Raw genomic sequence first — 18,181 nt, 5'->3', positions numbered from 1 at the left:
CGCACAGCAGCTAGGTCCTCCCCAAATCCAGCGTCCCGAGAACACTCCCAAGAGCCTCTGTGATGAGGACACGAGGAGGCTGCCCTCTCTACTTAGCTTGGAGCCTGCGTGGAAAAGAAGGTGTGTCAGGGGGCCCAGCCAGGAGTATAGTGGTGGTGAGTCAGGAGAAAGACTCCACCTTGAGCTCTCTGGGGAGACCTGGAGAGTCTCTGGGAGGCTTCATCCATCTCAGCTTTGAAGTTAACAAAGAGCCAGCAAAGGCTTACAGTTGCTGTCCAAAAACTTGTCCGTCTGACAAACTGAGTCGAACAGGACTTCATCAGAAGGATCATAGCTTTTGGCATGAGGTCAGTGAAATAGGGAAAAACACCACCTTCTCAGACAACACTTCTCCTCCCATCTAAGTTCAACCCAAAGGTAGCGTTCCTTCCCAGGCCTGCCAAGCACCCAGAGCCACGTCAATCTCGACCCTGATGGCAGCTACCACTGAAACAAGTCACTTTAGGTGTTTATCCCAGTAGTGGGGCTGGTAACAGCCCCTAGCCAGGGCTCACAAATAACAATGTGTCAGTAGCAGAAGCCCGGAAGGGCAGGTTTTCCGAATGCTCAGAATCCCAGAGAGCGCCCCACATTGCTTAGTCTCAGAAATCTTGTCATGAAAGCGCCAGAAAGAAAGTCTGGGCACCAAACTCCAGCTTGTTTTCTCCTTCCTTCTTGCTCACTGTATCCCCCCGGCCCCCATACGGTACCAAGAGACAAAACATCCCATGTACTTGAAGATCACCATTGAAATGGGTTTGCTGTTCGTCTGTGACTAGGTCTGGGCTCAAAGGTGTGGTCCAAGCCTAGGAAATCCCTGGTGGATGTAAAGCGATGAAATCTACCGCCTCCAAGACAGAAAAATCACAAACTCCATGCACCCTTCACACAAATAAAGCTTTTCTTCTCTCCATCTCTCCTGGCCTCTCCACTTCCATACCTCTGCATTTCTGTTTTTCTCTTTTTATTCTGTTTGCTCTTTGGATGTCTGATACACACAAAAAACATGTTGAATAAACCACAGTACCCCTTATTCAACACCCTCACCCCCACTCCCACACTTCTCTCCAGGCCTCAGCTTCCTTATCTGAACTGTAAATGAAGAACTTGGAGGAAACACTTCTAGGTACCATTTGCCATTCCTTCTCTCTGATGATTTTTACCTAGGCCCTAGCTGGTCTCTGATGTGAGGGCATGGGTAAGAGGGGGGAGAGGAGGCTTTGGTGGTGCCCACAAGTTGACCATTTCAGCTTGTCTTTGAAAACAGCTGGCCTACCTAAGAGAGAACAAAGGATAAGGAGGTAAGTTGGATGCTGGTCTATCCTTTCAAGTTTTGTTGTTCCAAAAATTTCACAATTTGTGTGGAAACACAGAAGACCCCCAAATAGCCAAAGCAATCTTGAGAAAGAAAAAAGGAGCTGGAGGAATCAGGCTCCCTAGCTTCAGGCTATACTACAAAGCTATAGTAATCAAGACAGTATGGTACTGGAACAAAAATAGAAATATAGATCAGTGGAACAGGATAGAAAGCCCAGAGATAAACCCACACACATATGGTCACCTTATCTTCGATAAAAGAGGCAAGAATATAAAATGGAGAAAAAACAGCCTCTTCAATAAGTGGTTCTGGGAAAACTGGACAGCTACATGTAAAAGAATGAAATTAGAACCCTCCATAACAACATACACAAAAATAAACTCAAAATGGATTAAAGACCTAAATGTAAGGCCACTCTAAAACTCTTAGAGGAAAACATAGGCAGAACACTCTATGACATAAATCACAACAAGATCCTTTTTGACCCACCTCCTAGAGAAAGGGAAATAAAAACAAAAATAAACAAATGGGACCTCATGAAACTTAAAAGCTTCTGCACAGCAAAGGAAACCATAAACACGATGAGAAAACAACCCTCCGAACGGGAGAAAATATTTGCAAATGAAGCAACTGACAAAAGATTAATCTCCAAAATATACAAGCAGCTCATGCAGCTCAATATCAAAAAAACAAACAACCCCATCCAAAAATGGGCAGAAGAGCTAAATAGACATTTCTCCAAAGAAGATATACAGATTGCCAACAAACACATAAAAGGATGCTCAACATCATTAATCATTAGAGAAATGCAAATCAGAACTACAATGAGGTATCACCTCACACCGGTCAGAATGACCATCATCAAAAAATCTACAAACAGTAAATGCTGGAGAGGTTGTGGAGAAAAGGGAACCCTCTTGCACTGTTGGTGGGAATGTAAATTGATACAGCCGCTATGGAGAACAGTATGGAGGTTCCTTAAAAAACTACAAATAGAACTTCCATATGACCCAGCAATCCCACTACTGGGCATACGCCCTGAGAAAACCATAACTCAAAAAGAGTCATGTACCAAAATGTTCATTGTAGCTCTATTTACAATAGCCCGGAGATGGAAACAACCTAAGCGCCCATCATCGGATGAATGGATAAAGAAGATGTGGCACATGTATACAATGGAATATTACTCAGCCATAAAAAGAAACGAAATTGAGTTACTTGTAGTGAGGTGGATGGACCTAGAGACTGTCATACAGAGTGAAGTAAATCAGAAAGAGAAGGACAAATACCATATGCTAACACATATATATGGAATCTAAAAAAAAAAAAAAAGGTTCTGACAAACCTAAGGGCAGGACAGGAATAAAGATGCAGACATAGAGAATGGACTTGAGGACATGGGGCGGGGGAAGGGTAAACTGGGACAAAATGAGAGAGTGGCATGGACATATATACACTACCAAATGTAAAATAGCTAGTGGGAAGCAGCCTCATAGCACAGGGAGATCAGCTGGGTGCTTTGTGACCACCTAGATGGGTGGGATAGGGAGGGTGGGAGGGAGACGCAAGAGGGAGGAGATATGGGGATATATGTATGCATATAGCTGATTCACTTGGTGATACAGCAGAAACTAACACAAGATTGTAAAGCAATTATACTCCAATAAAGATGTTAAAACAAAAAATTTGTTGTTCCAAAGTTCTTGTGAATGGATGAGCTGTCCTCACCCTTCCCTCTGACAATGGGCCTCCCAGGGGGTGAAGTGGACACCCAGTGACTCACCTCCTGCATCACCCAGGGCTGCAGCTTTTGTTTCAGCAAGCCCAGTGTGAATTTCCATTTTCTCTTCACTGTGGACAGATGGGAAGGGATTGGCAAGCGGGACAAATAGTCAACTAACTGGAGTTGGAGATGGGGGTGACACAGTTGACAGCAAATTGTTCTTCCTCCCCTTTGTCCCTGGGAAAATGTGTCCCTTAGTACCTAGAAATAATAAACTGTCAGATGTTTTTAAAAATGAGATAGACTCTACTATCTCTGCCACCTGACACTGACAAATGTGACAGCATACGAGGAGGGAAACAGAGATGTTAATAACTACCAGGTCTGTGTACCTGAGGCATAAGGGAGGGTTTTTTTCTGCCGAAGTCAATGAGTAGCATGGTAAGTATCTTGATCTACTCTTCAGGCAGCTGCTACCTGCAGGTCCCTTTCCAAAGCCCAATTTCTATGTTCATAATGGGATTAAGTGCACACTGTCTGTCATCTGGCACCTTGAAGTTTTCAGTGAATATGCTTGTTCATCTGAAGTTTCCAAAAGCAGGAGCAAAAGGTCAGGATTCTCCTCTCGTTTTCCTCTTAAATCTGTCACATGGGTCTATATAGCTACTGAGTATCTTAAATCTGTCACATGGGTCTATATAGCTATTGAGTACCTTGTATTGATATTTATGAGTCTTTGAGGAGATGCTGGAAATATAGCAGAATAAAAGTTAACAAGGTAACATAGAAATATGTTCAGTGCAGTTGTTTCCCATATTTTGTAGTCCTCTTTTATTAATAAGTAAATGTCAACCAAAGACAAACATAAACAAGGGGTGTCTTCTTGTTTGAATGGGGAAATTGATTATTTTCTGGTTTATGACATTTAGGCAATATGGATCCCATCTTCTTAGTTCCAAGATAGTGAAATCATCCAAACAAAAGAGGCCTCTGAAACACACAGATCGAGATGCAAGGAAGCCTAAGGGAGGCGCTGAAAGACATCTCCGCAAGTGCTGAGCTCTGAGGATGTTTCTGCAAAAACCATGGGAAATAGAACAAAATGACAAGAGGTCAAACAATTATATCTCCCATAGCTACAAAACCTCAGGATGTTTCTCATGGACCAACTTCCTTAACCTAACTTCATGAACTTTTCCTTCCTTAAGATCGTTCCCTCCCTCTGACACTACTGCTGTTTCTGCTCTGGTTATCTTATTGGAATTTCTCAGAGTAGCCTAGTGTCGTTCCCTCCCTCTGACACTACTGCTGTTTCTGCTCTGGTTATCTTATTGGAATTTCTCAGAGTAGCCTTGGAATGAAACAGGGTCTGGGAGGGGAAGGGAAGGGAGGTCTGGAAGCTTGCTTCTCAAAGTCTGTCCTGAGGATAAGCAGCAGTGGCATCACCTGGGGACCTGTTAGAACTAAAGAATCTCAGGACCACCCCCCACACCCCTACCGGATCAGAATCTGAATTTCAGCAGAACCCAGGTGTCACAGGCACACTACAGTTTGAGAAGCATTGGTCTATAAGGTATGGTAGAATGTGTGGAGATAGCCTCAGAGGTAAGAAGGAGATGTCGAGGGTGAAGGGATGTATGAGAGGTGGATTGTTCCAAGTGCAGCCATGAAATTAGGTGATGTGGAGGTTGCCATGTGGGCAATAAAAATACCACCAGTAAGTGCTTAAATGAAGAAATGTTTCTTATTAAATTTTAAAAATTTCTTACACTGTATAAAAATTTTTCAATGTAAAAGTTTAGCATCTAAATATAAACAGAAAGAACAATAAAAGTTAACCATAATTGTAACCCTCAGCTATAATCATAGTTAACATTTTACCCTGTCTTCCACTTTCTTTGTATATATGTATGTACTGTGTATATATATATAATTCATATAGATAAATATATATATTTATATATATAATTCATATAGGTAAAATATTTATTATATATAATTCATATAGGTAAAATATTATTAAGAATATAAATTAGTTACAAAGCATGAATAAATGCCAAACTATATAATAATATATTAATACATTGATATACAATTATTTAGGTGTAATGTATTAACTTTATAGGGATGGGAATGTAAGTGCCAACTGTAACTTTCATTTCTGGTTTATAACATATTCTGATACTTTATGCAAATGAATTTTAGGAAAGATTTTTTTCATTAATAATATTAGTTTTTTTTAATGTTAATACTGAAAAGACTGACTATACTAAATGTTGGCAAGAATGTAGAGCAGTGGGTACTCTCATACATTACTGGTAAGAGAATAGAGTAGTACAGCTACTTTGGAAATCTTTTTAGCACTGTTTCCAAGCAAGGGTTTGCTGCCCAACGCCCCTAGAAGTCAACACTATCGAACCCGAGTTTTAGAAAAGAAAGAGCTTTATTGTGAGGTCAGCCAGAAAGGAGATAGAAGGCACAGCTCAAATCTGTTTCCCAGTGCAGGGCTGGGGTGAAATTTAAGGGGTTGGGGAAATTTCAAACTTGGAAGCTGATTGGCTAGTCTCAAATCAGTCCGTAATAAGCTACATGTGCTGCTGGAAGCCAGCTTTTCCTTGAAGGACTTCCCGCTTCATAATGCTCTCTGGGGGCAAAATATGTATTCTGTAAGCGCTGCAGACTGAAGATTCTCCGTTCCCGGGTCACCTGTCGACAAGGGCTCCTGTCCTGAACACGCGCAATGGCAGTGCTGTCTCCGTAAAATAATTCCAGGTTTGATTAATCAACAACCTATTTGAAGAGGCTAAACCGGTTTAAGCTGGTCAATGTGTTATGTGCTGTTTCAGCATTATCTGTTAAATATCAGCAAAAATTCCACACTGGAAGTAGCCTAAATACCTTTCCATAATAGATTGGATACAAACAAAAATACTGAATGAAACCACTTATGCAATATTTCAAACAAAACTACGCTCTGTTGTTAGAAATCACGGTAGTGGTTCCCATCAAGGAGGAACAGGTGGGTAGTGATAGGGAATGCAGGACAAGGGCTTCTGGAAGGTCAATAATGTTCTATTTCTTGACTTGGATGATCAAGAAATATGCTTCAATAAAGTAGTTTAATAAACATTATAAAGTGATGCTGTATATTTTAGAACATTTGGAAAATAAAGTGACAGTTTCTATTATCGTGTTGATATATGTTCCCCTGATCTTTTTGTTTGTTTTAAAATGTCTCTTTTTCCTCCTAAACCCACGTAATGCATACTTATTAAAATTAACTGCCCTCCCCACCCCCGGAGATCAAAATGTGTAAACCAGAAAGGGAAAGACCACTGCAACTCCATCCTACGCAGGTCAGTTGTGGTAAAATGTAGTGCTTCTTCAGGAGGGGTTAGTTTTTAAAGTGGATCTTATATTTTAGTTAAATCAATGGGCGTTTGCTAACTTCACATTTCTTTGGAGCAGGGGATGGTTGGTTTGTCTTACTAATTTTCCTTTCCAGCCTTCCCATATACTAAACTCTATTCAGTAAATGAAAGGGAGTCACCTTCATTTAAGCTCATAGTCTCCATCATCTCCCTTCTTTTGCTATAGAGTTACGTGTTAGTCTGAGAAAAGGGATATAGGAAAAGGGAGGTGAGCTTTGACTGGGACCCACAGGTCATCCTATAAGGAAGCTCTGTTTGGAAGTATCACACCCCTGGCCCCCGGGGACTTGCTCATCTCATATAAAAGCCAAGAACCATCTTTTGAATACTCAGAGCCATCCCAGGTCTCAGGGCAGAAATCTGGGAAAGAAGAAACAATTGGCGACCTAAAGTCTCATCCATCTTCTGCTCCAAGTACCCCTCTGCTCTGGGTGATAGTGGGGAGGGGTGGACATTGAGAAAAACTAGTGCTCAGAAGGCTCTTTGAAATCATGTAAGCCAGTTGGTTCTCACTTGAGGCCAATTTCACCCCCGCCCTCCCAGGGGACATTCACAACTTCTGGAGACAGTTGTGGTTGTTGGACGGGGGACTAGAGGTGGGGGATACTGCTTAACATCCTACAATGCATGAGACAGCCCCCATGACAAAGAATTAACCAGTCTGAAATGTCAATAGTGCCAAGGTTGAGATGCTGAGATGCTGATATGAGTGGATACGTGTGTGTGGGTGGGGGGGGGGGAGGTGTTAGTTTCGGCTCAGGCCTCCCAACAGGTATATAGATGAACAGCCCTTGACAAATTTTCTTCCTCCCTAGGCAAGTTTTCTTGATTGAAGTTCAGACAATGGTTTAGTTCATTCCATAATGATTTGAGGCACAAAACTCACATTATTCAGATGGATTGGTTCTGTCTCGTAGAGTGGGAGCACACACAGACACTTAATGTACACCAAAATTAGTAGAATAAATATCAGCTGAGGAAGTCTTGTGGGAAACCAGCAAGTTCATTATTCCTAAGAGACACTTTGGCAGCTACCACCCAAGCTCCTTGTGAGACCACATGGAAGAATCTGGAGAAAGAGGCACTTAGCTGAAACCATGCTAAGCAGACAGTGAGAAGCCTGGAAAGGGAACAGTGTGAAGGCTCAGGGAACCTAGATTCTCTTTGAGACACACAGAACTTACTCAGGGACAAGTTATTTAATAGCCTTAGAACTCTTTTCCCCTTATCTGTAAAGCAAAGGAGAGGAAAAGAATGAACATTTATGGTGAATATATTATTTATTAGATACCTTTGTAACTTTCTTTCATTTAGTCCCCTTCTTAGCTCAATGAAGTAAATATTGGTATCTCCATATTACTTATGAGACTCAGAGAGGTTACCTGCTCGATGTCACACAGCAGAAAGTAGTAGGGCTGGGATTTCAACTTTAAGTGTCCTGGTCACTTTCATTTTTCACCTTTCCACAGATCCTGTTTCCTTAACCTGTAAAACAGATGATTCATGGGTTTTTGTGTGATGATTTATTGATTTGATGCACACGGCCTCAGAAGAGCAGTAGACATTTAATAAATGCTGAGCCTTATTTTTAATCATTATTATTATTTTGACACTTCCCTGTTCAAAAACTGCCCTTTTATTTGTAAGAAACAGCTGCTTAGAAATGAAATTCACTCATCAGTATTAGATACCAATTATGAAGCAAACTTACAAAGTTCCTTTGGAATAACCCCCCCTCCCCACCCCAGTTTCTCTTTTCTGGCAGAATCAAGGGAGGCTCAGGACCTGATATTCTGACCTGGAGACTGAAATCAGGCTTGCCCTGGCTTGAGTGCCCCATTTACCAAGCAGGGAGCTCTCCTGTCCTCGGGGCAGACAGGTCAGGGGTAAATGGAGCCACTAATAATGCCGCTGAGCTAAGCACCTCCACCAGGAGCTCCACAGTTGCCTTTCTCCTTGGTTATCAGGCTCTCGAAATGCTCTCCAGGGATTCTCAACTTTTAGAGTAAATGATCCCAGCCTGGGAGGATGAATAATTCAGTGTTAGCGGTAAATTTTGGAGAAACACAAGTGTGGGAGACACTCTGGGACTCTGGGGCGTTAGTTGTGCTTAGAGGCAACCCCTTGTAACAGGGGGTTTAAGATTCCTGTAACCTACTAGCACCCCATCCTGCCAGGACCCCCGCTTCCACCAACACCTGTCAGGCCCGAATCACACCTCCTTGTCAAGGCATCCAAGGCTCTTGCTAAAATGCAAATATTACTTGGGAGCAATAAATGCATGAATCTATTAGCACATATTAACACTGTGTTTGTTTATCATATTAGCCTTCCCGCAGAGAGCAGATCCCTAGGGGAATGGAAGCGAATTTGCATTTGTATCGGTGTAGAAAAGGACCTCTCAGGGAGGTCTGATCTGGATTTAGATAGCATTTAAGAGGGATGTATTATCACATCCTTTGGTTTTTACAGACTTGCTCCAGGCTTGGCCAGAAGCCTTGCCCCTACAGGTTGGGAACTGGTCTTAGGTCAAAGGACTAGGAAGAGGCCGGGCCTCCACTGAAAGCTGGGAGTTCTAAATCTAAATCCAGGCTAGCAGCTCAGTGGTTGTTAGTAGGAAGACAGAGGGTCCAATGGCAATGGTAAAGAAAAACGTTGACTTGAGTTTGAAGATTGGGGTTTGACAAGGTTTGAATTTAAGAGAACAAGGGACATTATTTGGTTTAAAGGAAGACAGAGAATAAGGTGCAAATGTATGATTCAGAGGGCGAGGTGCGTGTGTGTGTGTGTGTGTGTGTGTGTGTGTGGTTGGCGGTCCTTTTGCCAGAACCTTCAGTGACTTTAGTTACTGCACCTGAAGGAAGCAGCATGCCCTGGGTCTGGGCTCTTGGTCCTTTACAAAGGAGGGACCCCTTGCTTTTGCCCCCCAGGTGAGACTGGCCTTGGGAGAAATCTGTCACTCCTCGGATCCCTGCCTAGACTCTAAAGTGGCTGTGACGTTTGGATGTGTAACGATGTAAAAAGCACCTAGCGTAAGCAGGCCTGGCACGTGGGAGGTACATGTGTCTAGTGGTGAATGCTAGAGATATGACCTGGACTTGGATTCAAACATGAGGGGCTTGAGCCTCCTTCAGGTAGCTAGTAACTGTGCACTCAGGCCCTAAAAATGTAGAGCCTGGGGCGAGAGTACACTTGGATGGCAGCACCCATATGTCTAAATGTTCAAAGACAATAAATCAAGCTTAAAAACCGTTAAATAAAATATATTCTGTCACTTCACTTTCATAATGACAAAGTCAAAATGTGGAAAGCTTTGGCTTTTCTATGACCGAAAGTCTGCAAAATATCAAACACGACTGAATTTAGTTCTTATTGCATCTACCTGGGTGTTTTTTATTAACAGGCCTGCAATAACAATAAGGACATGCATAACTAATAACTTATTAATACCCATTCCCTCAATTTTTTTTCTTGATTTATTTCAGCCAAAGCACTAAAGGCTGTTAAGATCAAGATCTTTCCAAATAATTTGGTTTTGCAAGAGTAACTATTTAAAGGTTAAAAATATAATTGTATTCAAAATGTCCACAATTTGACTATATTTTCTCAAAAAAGCAAATCGTAGAAAATGTATCAATAGTAAGTTACAAAACACAAAAAATATTTTCCATGTGTTTTCAAAATGTTTTCTAAATTCTGCAAATTTGTAAAAAGTAAAAGCTCAAATTATTAATAATGAACATCAACACTTAAAAATATAGTTTTTTAAATTTAAAAACTTGTAATTTAATTTTAAGTCCATTATGAAAATGTAATTACCTCATTAAATAATTTTATGTTAAACTATTTGTAATACTAATATTTGGGAAAACTACCCCCCTTCTTTTCTTGTTCTTTTGGCTGGTCAAATAACTAAAATGACATAAGACAGATTAAGAGGAGAAAATCAAATTTAATTACGTACATACTGGAAATCCACATTAACGTGAGAAATTGCAAAGACAGGTAAAATGAGGTATACACGTCATTCTGGACTCAGGAGAAAGGGTTAGGGGCCTGTACTTCAAAGGAAAGGAAGGCAATTCAGAGGAAGAATAAAAGAGTAAATGCTTGATAAACAAATGTTTTCTGGGCCATCCCTAAGCAACACAGGGAGGATTTTGATCAAACAAGGCCGTGCTAGGTCTCTCCCCGGCTACCACACCTAGTTTGTACAGTATTATGCTCTAGCTGTCTATGGTGATAGTTCCCTTCCTGGACCAGGTCCTCCATCTAAATTCTTTTAGGCAGTTAGGGGGAAGGTCAAAGGTTCTTCCTGAGTGGCACATCATGGGGAGACTCAATCACCTGATTACATGGGAAGAATCGGCAGCATGCTATGGGAATTTCAGGGTAATATGCATTGTTTAATATTGCAAATACTCCCAGCCACGATAAAGAGCACGCTGCACTAATTCCTAAATGCCTCTGGAACTCTGAATTGTGAAACAAATAGAAGTGAGAAAACACAGGCACTCTGGGAGAGGCTACTTTGTTGTGCAGGAATCTATTGCTTTCATACTATTTGAAAGAAAGGATTTGACAAGTTAATTAACTTGCCTTTCCTGTTACCTGAGCACTTCTGCAGCTCACATCCTACACTACTCTCTCTGAAGCCCTGTCTCCAATGTCAACCTCAGACAACCACAAAGGTTCACTGCTTTTTGACATAATTGCCTTTTTAGGGGGAATAAGGAAAGACAGGTGGAGAAATGTTTCATTGGCCTGAACAGTATTAATCAGGAGGGTGGATGTTTAGGATTTGGGGTCACAGGGTCCTGGTCTATGTGCTGGATTCTGAGTGCTGAGGTATCTACGCATCCTTACATTTATTTTGTGTGTGTTTTTGTTATGTAGGTCCCTCCAAGGATTGGAACCTGGAGCAGCATCTGCCCTTGCCTGGGTGTTAGGGCGTTATCATGTACATGATTTCAGGCAAGTCATTTTGCTAAGAACTGCTCCTCTCACCTGAGAAATGGGAACATTACCCCCTGATCTACTTATCTCACAGTGTTCTTGAGAAAAGTAAGACTACATTTGCATGCCTTTCTAAGAATATATTTATAGTTTTGGTAAAAATGTGGTATTGACGGAACATAAGCCTTTGCAAAAATAGAGTTTATTGTTTGCCTGGATTTCTTTTTTTTTCGTGTATTTATTAACAAAAAATCAGAGTGAATTGAGTAGACATTATTACCATGTGTCAAGTGACAATCAGCTAGGAATTTCTACTAAGACAGGCCTTCGTGCATAGGACTCTGGAAGGGTTTTATTCTTTGTCTTATCCTCAAGCACATTAAAAATTCTCACATCTGTATAAAGGAAAATGGGGGTGGCATTTATCCCATAACGTCAAGTCATATAAATGGTTGGCTGTTCATTTCCATGTCAGGGCAGCAACATCAGTTGCATCTTGCAATGAGACAGACCATTCATTGAAACCTTACCTTCTCATTTCTTTATCTTGCTCATTTTTTTTTTTTTTTGCGGTACGCGGGCCTCTCACTGTTGTGGCCTCTCCCGTTGCGGGGCACAGGCCCCGGACGCGCAGGCTCAGCGGCCATGGCTCACGGGCCCAGCCGCTCCGCGGCATGTGGGATCCTCCCGGACCGGGGCACGAACCCGTGTCCCCTGCATCGGCAGGCGGACTCTCAACCACTGCGCCACCAGGGAAGCCCTTGCTCATTTTTTTAAAATAATAATTTCTAGGTTTTGAGAACATATTTAGTGCCAGGCCCTAGGCTAAGTTTTACACATAGTATCTCATTAAGCTTTCTTAACAACCAGGTTACATTATTATGATTCTCACTCTAAAATAAGGAAACAGAGCCTGAGTGATTTGCTCAGGGTCATAAATAGGGAATGAAAGGATTAGAAACAAGGTTAGTCTAACTGCAAAGCCCAATACTGTCCAATATAGAGATTGTTGAAGACATCCATCAAGGTTTCAGGTTGGACTCACCTGCTGTTGATGTCTCTGTTTGGATTAATGATGTCATCCTGATACCTCTGGGATTGGGAGCCCTTTAGAGAAAATCTGTTTGACCCAGAAGTCTGAGCCGGGGACATCTTGGCCTGACTCACATGTTACCAGTTGTGTTGGGATATATACAGAGTGCTGATTCGGAGGGCCGTGGTTCAGGACACTGCATAACTCCGATGTGAACGAAAACATCAGAGCGTTGTTTTGGGCACAGCTGTGTAATCAAAGCCACACAGCCTAGATGGATTTCAGCTAATCGGTTCAATGGAAACTTACAGCTGCAATGGGATGGACCAGAGCTGTCTGCTGTTGTCCATGCAGACCAGCCCCGGTCATGTTCCCCGGCCACCACTGAAACAAATGCCCTACATTGTAAAGAAGCACGGAGCGTGGCACACAAATAGCTAAGCTGTTTCTCATTGGCAGACATTCAGGGTAATATATCTGCTGTCAATACGACACACACACATTAGGGAGGATTATGACAGCATTGCCGACACAGTATTGATTCATGGCAGAGGCTGTTTATCTGTGACAAGAAAACATCAGTTGATATTGACAAATCATCTGAAAATACCCACCTACTTGCACTCTATCAGGTTGAGTGAAATATTACAGTAAACTGGCTGCTGGGAGTGAAAATGGATCCACAGGGAGAAAGTGTCCATAAGACATTAGATATCCTGTATAAATACACAGCCCAGGTTTATGGACGGGAGAGGAATTGTTTTTTCCCTGTAAGGCCAAAGACTGAAATCCAGTTGTGTTAGTAGTAGGAAAGAACAATGAGCGAATTTGGAGTAGGACTTGTTTATGTAATTCTGTCCTCCTTATTGACCTTAAAAAAGGAATATGAAAAACTGCCTGGTGTGCAGTGTTACATGGGCAATAAAGTCTAACATACTAGAGAGGAAAGCATACCCTTATTTTTAAAGAGCCAGCATCAAGGCGGAGCGTTTTTACTTAACTGAAAGTTACAGACTTTCCCCATTGCCTTTCTTGTTGGTGGTAGACGTCAACAGAGCTGTTTAAATTGAGGATGCATGTTCTGTCAAGCTAGAGCGTTGCATGTAGGTTACCTGGAAAAAGGATGGCTACCGGTCTACAAATGCTCTTGCAAAAATGCATTCACCCATTCAACCAAGAGTTCGTTATTAAGCACCTATTGTGTGTCATGTACTGTGCTACGTGGTGGGAGTGTGGATGAGAGCAAGAGACAAGTCTCTGGCCTCATGGAGCTTATATTTTACTTTGGAAGGAAGACAGAAAAAGTAAATATAAAATGAAATAAGCCAATATAAATATAACAAAGTTTTAAGAAGTAACACATCAGAGACAAAGGTAGCTTGAAATGGATTCTACCACATGCAGCAAGAAAGTCCCGACTAGTAACAGTGAGCTGGTTGGGCATATCTGGATGTCCCCCAAGTCCTCCATGGGCCTGCAGAGCGAAGGTAATATAGGCTTAGAGAAGAGGGATTGTATTTATTTGGTAACTGCTTTGAGCAAGCTCTGTACCTAGACACTCTTACGTACCTTAAGGAATGTTGAGTAGAAGCTTGCGGGAAAGAATTTGGTGTTTGAAGTCAGATTACCTACCACACCCTACTGCTGTGATCCTAGGAAAATCACTTAACCTCTCTGACCCTCAGTTTCCTTGTTCATAAAGTAGAGATAATATTATATCTTGCAGGATCATAGTAAGGATTAAATTAGATAATACATTTAAAATATGTGGCATATAATAGGCAACCAATAAGTTAATTAAGGGAATTCCCTGGAGGTTCAGTGGTTAGGTCTTGGTGCTTTCACTGCTGGGGCCCAGGTTCAATCCCTGGTTGGGGAATTAAGATCCCACAAGCCACATGGCATGGCCCCCCAAAAAATAAGTTAATTGAGCCTTCATAATCTTCCAAGAGGAGTACTAAGGACCACTATGCTAAGTCTGAGGCTATCGAAGGCTCAGAATGCTTAGTGGGGTTTTTTGTTTGTTTTTTGTTGTTGTTTTTGTTTTGTTGTGGGTTTTCTTTTTTTTGCCTTATCACAGCATGTGGGATCTTAGTTCCCTGACCAGGGATCGAACCCGTGCCCCCTGCAGTGGAAGCACAGAGTCTTAACCACCAGACCACCAGGGAAGTCCCAGTGCTTAGTGTTTTTAAAAGGTTGAATGAATGGGGCTTTGGATCCTCATCTAACTGACTAGATCACTACTCTTTTCATTGTAGTTAATGCTACATCACAGCACTTCAATAATGTATTCCTACCAACTGTTCCTACCATCATCACGATTACTGTTGTCATGACCTCCACCATGAGCACCACTTCCACCACCATCACCATCACCACCAACCACTATGACTACTTCTATAAGCATCTTAACCTTGTTGATCCCTTACAATGTACCAGGCACTAAGCCATAGAAAATATCATCTCATCTAATTCTCACAACCCATGTGATAGTGTTATAACCTCTCATTTTATAGATGAGAAAATGGAGGCATGCTCTAGGTTACAAAATTATATTCAACTTCAAGAAGATAATAAGAAGTAGAATTGGGATCCAAACCCAGGCAGCCTAACTCTATAAATTCCTCACATGAGCTGTGTACACAATGCATTACCCATCTGAGCTTTACTAAGGCATCCTGTAGTTCTGACTGAGTTGTTAAGGCAGCCACAGGAATCCCAGGCAGTCTGGTTGCTTACTGTGATCATCAATAGCCTGGAATCAGCTGGACCACCTGGCTGCCTGCTTGGCAGCATCCCAGGCTGCTCTTTTCTCTTCAGTGAGTAGCTTAGGTCCAAGGGGAATCTGGCTCAACAAGGGCTAACTGATAGTGTATGATAAGGAAAAGACAGCAGGAAGATCTGTCAGTAAGACAAAGACTTGGAAGTGATATGTTCTATTAAAGAGCTTTCCTGTGAGTTACTAATGAAAGTCAAGAAACTGATATTTCCTTATTTGATCAGGTCCCCTGTTAAGGATTGACTGAACTCACACATTTGCCGATTTACTGAAAATAACTCGAAGCGTCATTAAATGAATTTCTCCGGAGTCCAATTTCAATCTGCCCTGTTTCTTTGTTAATAGCCACTGTTTTCTGGGATACTGCAGGGAACACTCTTTCTCTCCAATAGATCTAATAGAAGCGGGAAGATGTGTTGCTAAATTTATAGGAATCCTTTTCCCTAGCTTGTCTAAATGTCCTTAGGTCAGTTGCCTATTGTTTTTGACGATTATTTTGTATATGATGTTAGTGTTGTGGCTGTATGCCTTGGGAATCAATTCTGTTTTCAGGAATAAGCCTATAATATCTCTGGAAGCTGTCTCTGCTGTGGGACTATTTTCTAGGTGAAAAAAAATTTACTTTATAAGTTCCTTCTGGAATTTTAACAATAAAATTATATTGGATAAGTTCTAAGACCCAGGTCATGCCAAATTTCAGGTTGGAATGGGACCTGCTTTAATGAGACATTGTTGTATTGGGGATGCTTGTGATGAAAAATAAACTGAAATGACCTACAAACTACTACTCAGTGCAACTAGAAAAAGTGGCTTTTTTATCATTTATGTCATTTATATTTTCAAAGCCAAGTGGCTTCTGCTTGGTTATTGGTATGACAGCCACAAAGTGATATAATATGTTTTGCCTAATTTTAATCAAACTTAATTTCCAGGAATAATGAAGTAGTCCTGTGTAATTGCTTTTCCAAAAAATTAAGCCCATGGGTTTCCTAGGGCAGGAAACACGATTCTTAGATATGGAGGATGCCAGTGCTGGGTCATATTTTCTCATTTTACACATGATGAAGTAAAGACATAGTAACTTGTCTAAAATCTTACATATAGTAAGTGGTGGTGCTAGGATTTGAATCCAGGTCTTTAAGACTCCAAAGTTTAAATCTCTTTTTTACCCAACATGGTATCCTGCCTTCTGATGACCCAAATAAGGAACTGAGATATCTCTAATGCTCTACTTAATTTATATGGTGAAATGTAGTTTTTGAACCTTAAATGTCTCCCCATCTCCCAGATGTCACAACTTCTTTATCTTTATAAATCCCATTTATTTTATTTTTCAAATATTTATAAAATATTAACCATACGTCTGGGGATACAGAGGTAAGACATAATGGTTGCAGTCAAAAATCTCATAGTTGGGCTTCCCTGGTGGCACAGTGGTTGAGAGTCCGCCTGCCGATGCAGGGAACACAGGTTCGTGCCCCGGTCCGGGAAGATCCCACATGCCACGGGGCGGCTGGGCCCGTGAGCCATGGCCGCTGAGCCTGCGTGTCCGGAGCCTGTGCTCCGCAACAGGAGAGGCCACAGCAGTGAGAAGCCCGCGTACCGCAAAAAAAAAAAAAAAAAAAAAAAAATCTCATAGTTCACTGATCTGTTACAAATTCTCTATTTCAAAGCTCTTCATCATTATACTTTTTTTACAGAATGCTGCAATGTTTATTCTGTGCTTTTTATTTTATTGTTGATATACGACTAATAACTTCTTCTATGTTATACTTTTCCAAGTCCCTGATCAGATATTTAAACGATAGAAAATATTGCTTCACCACATTGAAGTTAAATGATCTTCATTTTCTCCATATTTTGTTTTATAAAATTTCTATCTTATATCTCCATGAGAATTTTATTATTTGAGGGAATATTTACGTAGTTATTAACATATAATCTAGTGCAGTGGTTTTCATGATTTTCACTGGAGCAGCTAATCTAAATGGGATGGTTAACCATAGTGGACCATACCAGGCAATTAAGGAAGGGACTTTTGAAAAGCAAAGAAAACATGATATTGTTTGCATAGATAATTCCTTAATATGCTTATTATTGTTGTAGAGTTTGTGTGTTTAAACTTGTGTCTAACTATTTTCTTTTAGGGATTTCTTAAGCTAAACAGCTATCCTTTTCTCTTGGCTTTGAATGTTAGATTCATCAACAGGACATAAGATATTCATTGAAGCTGACAACAATTTGAAAATTTTAGTTTTCAAATAATGTGTCTTATCTGATACCTAAGTATTTGAGAACCCAAATTAATAAGAGCATTTATAAATACACAGGAGAGAAGTATGGAAAGAGTGTAGAATATGTAGTCAGAGAAGCAGGCCCTTAGACAAATCTCTGTTCCTGAGCTTTGGTGCCCTGAGAGATAGAAAGGTAAATGTCTCTGAGTATCAGTATCAGTTTCCTCATCTGTAAAGTGGAGAAAATAACCACGGCAATGTCTGTCTTCTGGGATGGTCACATCCTTGTTGGAAGGAGGTGATGGGAAAATATTCTTATGGCTATTTTGTTAAGCTGAGCACATATCCATTTTTCAAGTTTTCCAATACTTAAGCCGTATACAATTCTGATTTACAGCACCCAGCTTAGTGTCTGCCAATGACTGGAAACTCCATAAATGATAGTTGTTGTTATGATTAAAAATATGAAATTTCCAGTGATGGACCTTAAAGGTCTCTCTTAACGCCTAGAGCAGCAAGCTTTACACTAATTGCTCTTGTCCAGGTCCCCTACACTGGCTTTATGTTATGGATGCAAAAATTCTGTCTCCATCAGTTGTTCATTTGGATGATTCTCACTATATATAGCTGGCCAGACATCCTCAACAAAAGAACTCAGACCCTAGGAA

The sequence above is a fragment of the Phocoena sinus genome, chromosome 3 (assembly GCF_008692025.1).
Source record: "Phocoena sinus isolate mPhoSin1 chromosome 3, mPhoSin1.pri, whole genome shotgun sequence".
NCBI lineage: Eukaryota > Metazoa > Chordata > Mammalia > Artiodactyla > Phocoenidae > Phocoena > Phocoena sinus.
Note: the sequence above shows the minus strand (reverse complement) of the source record.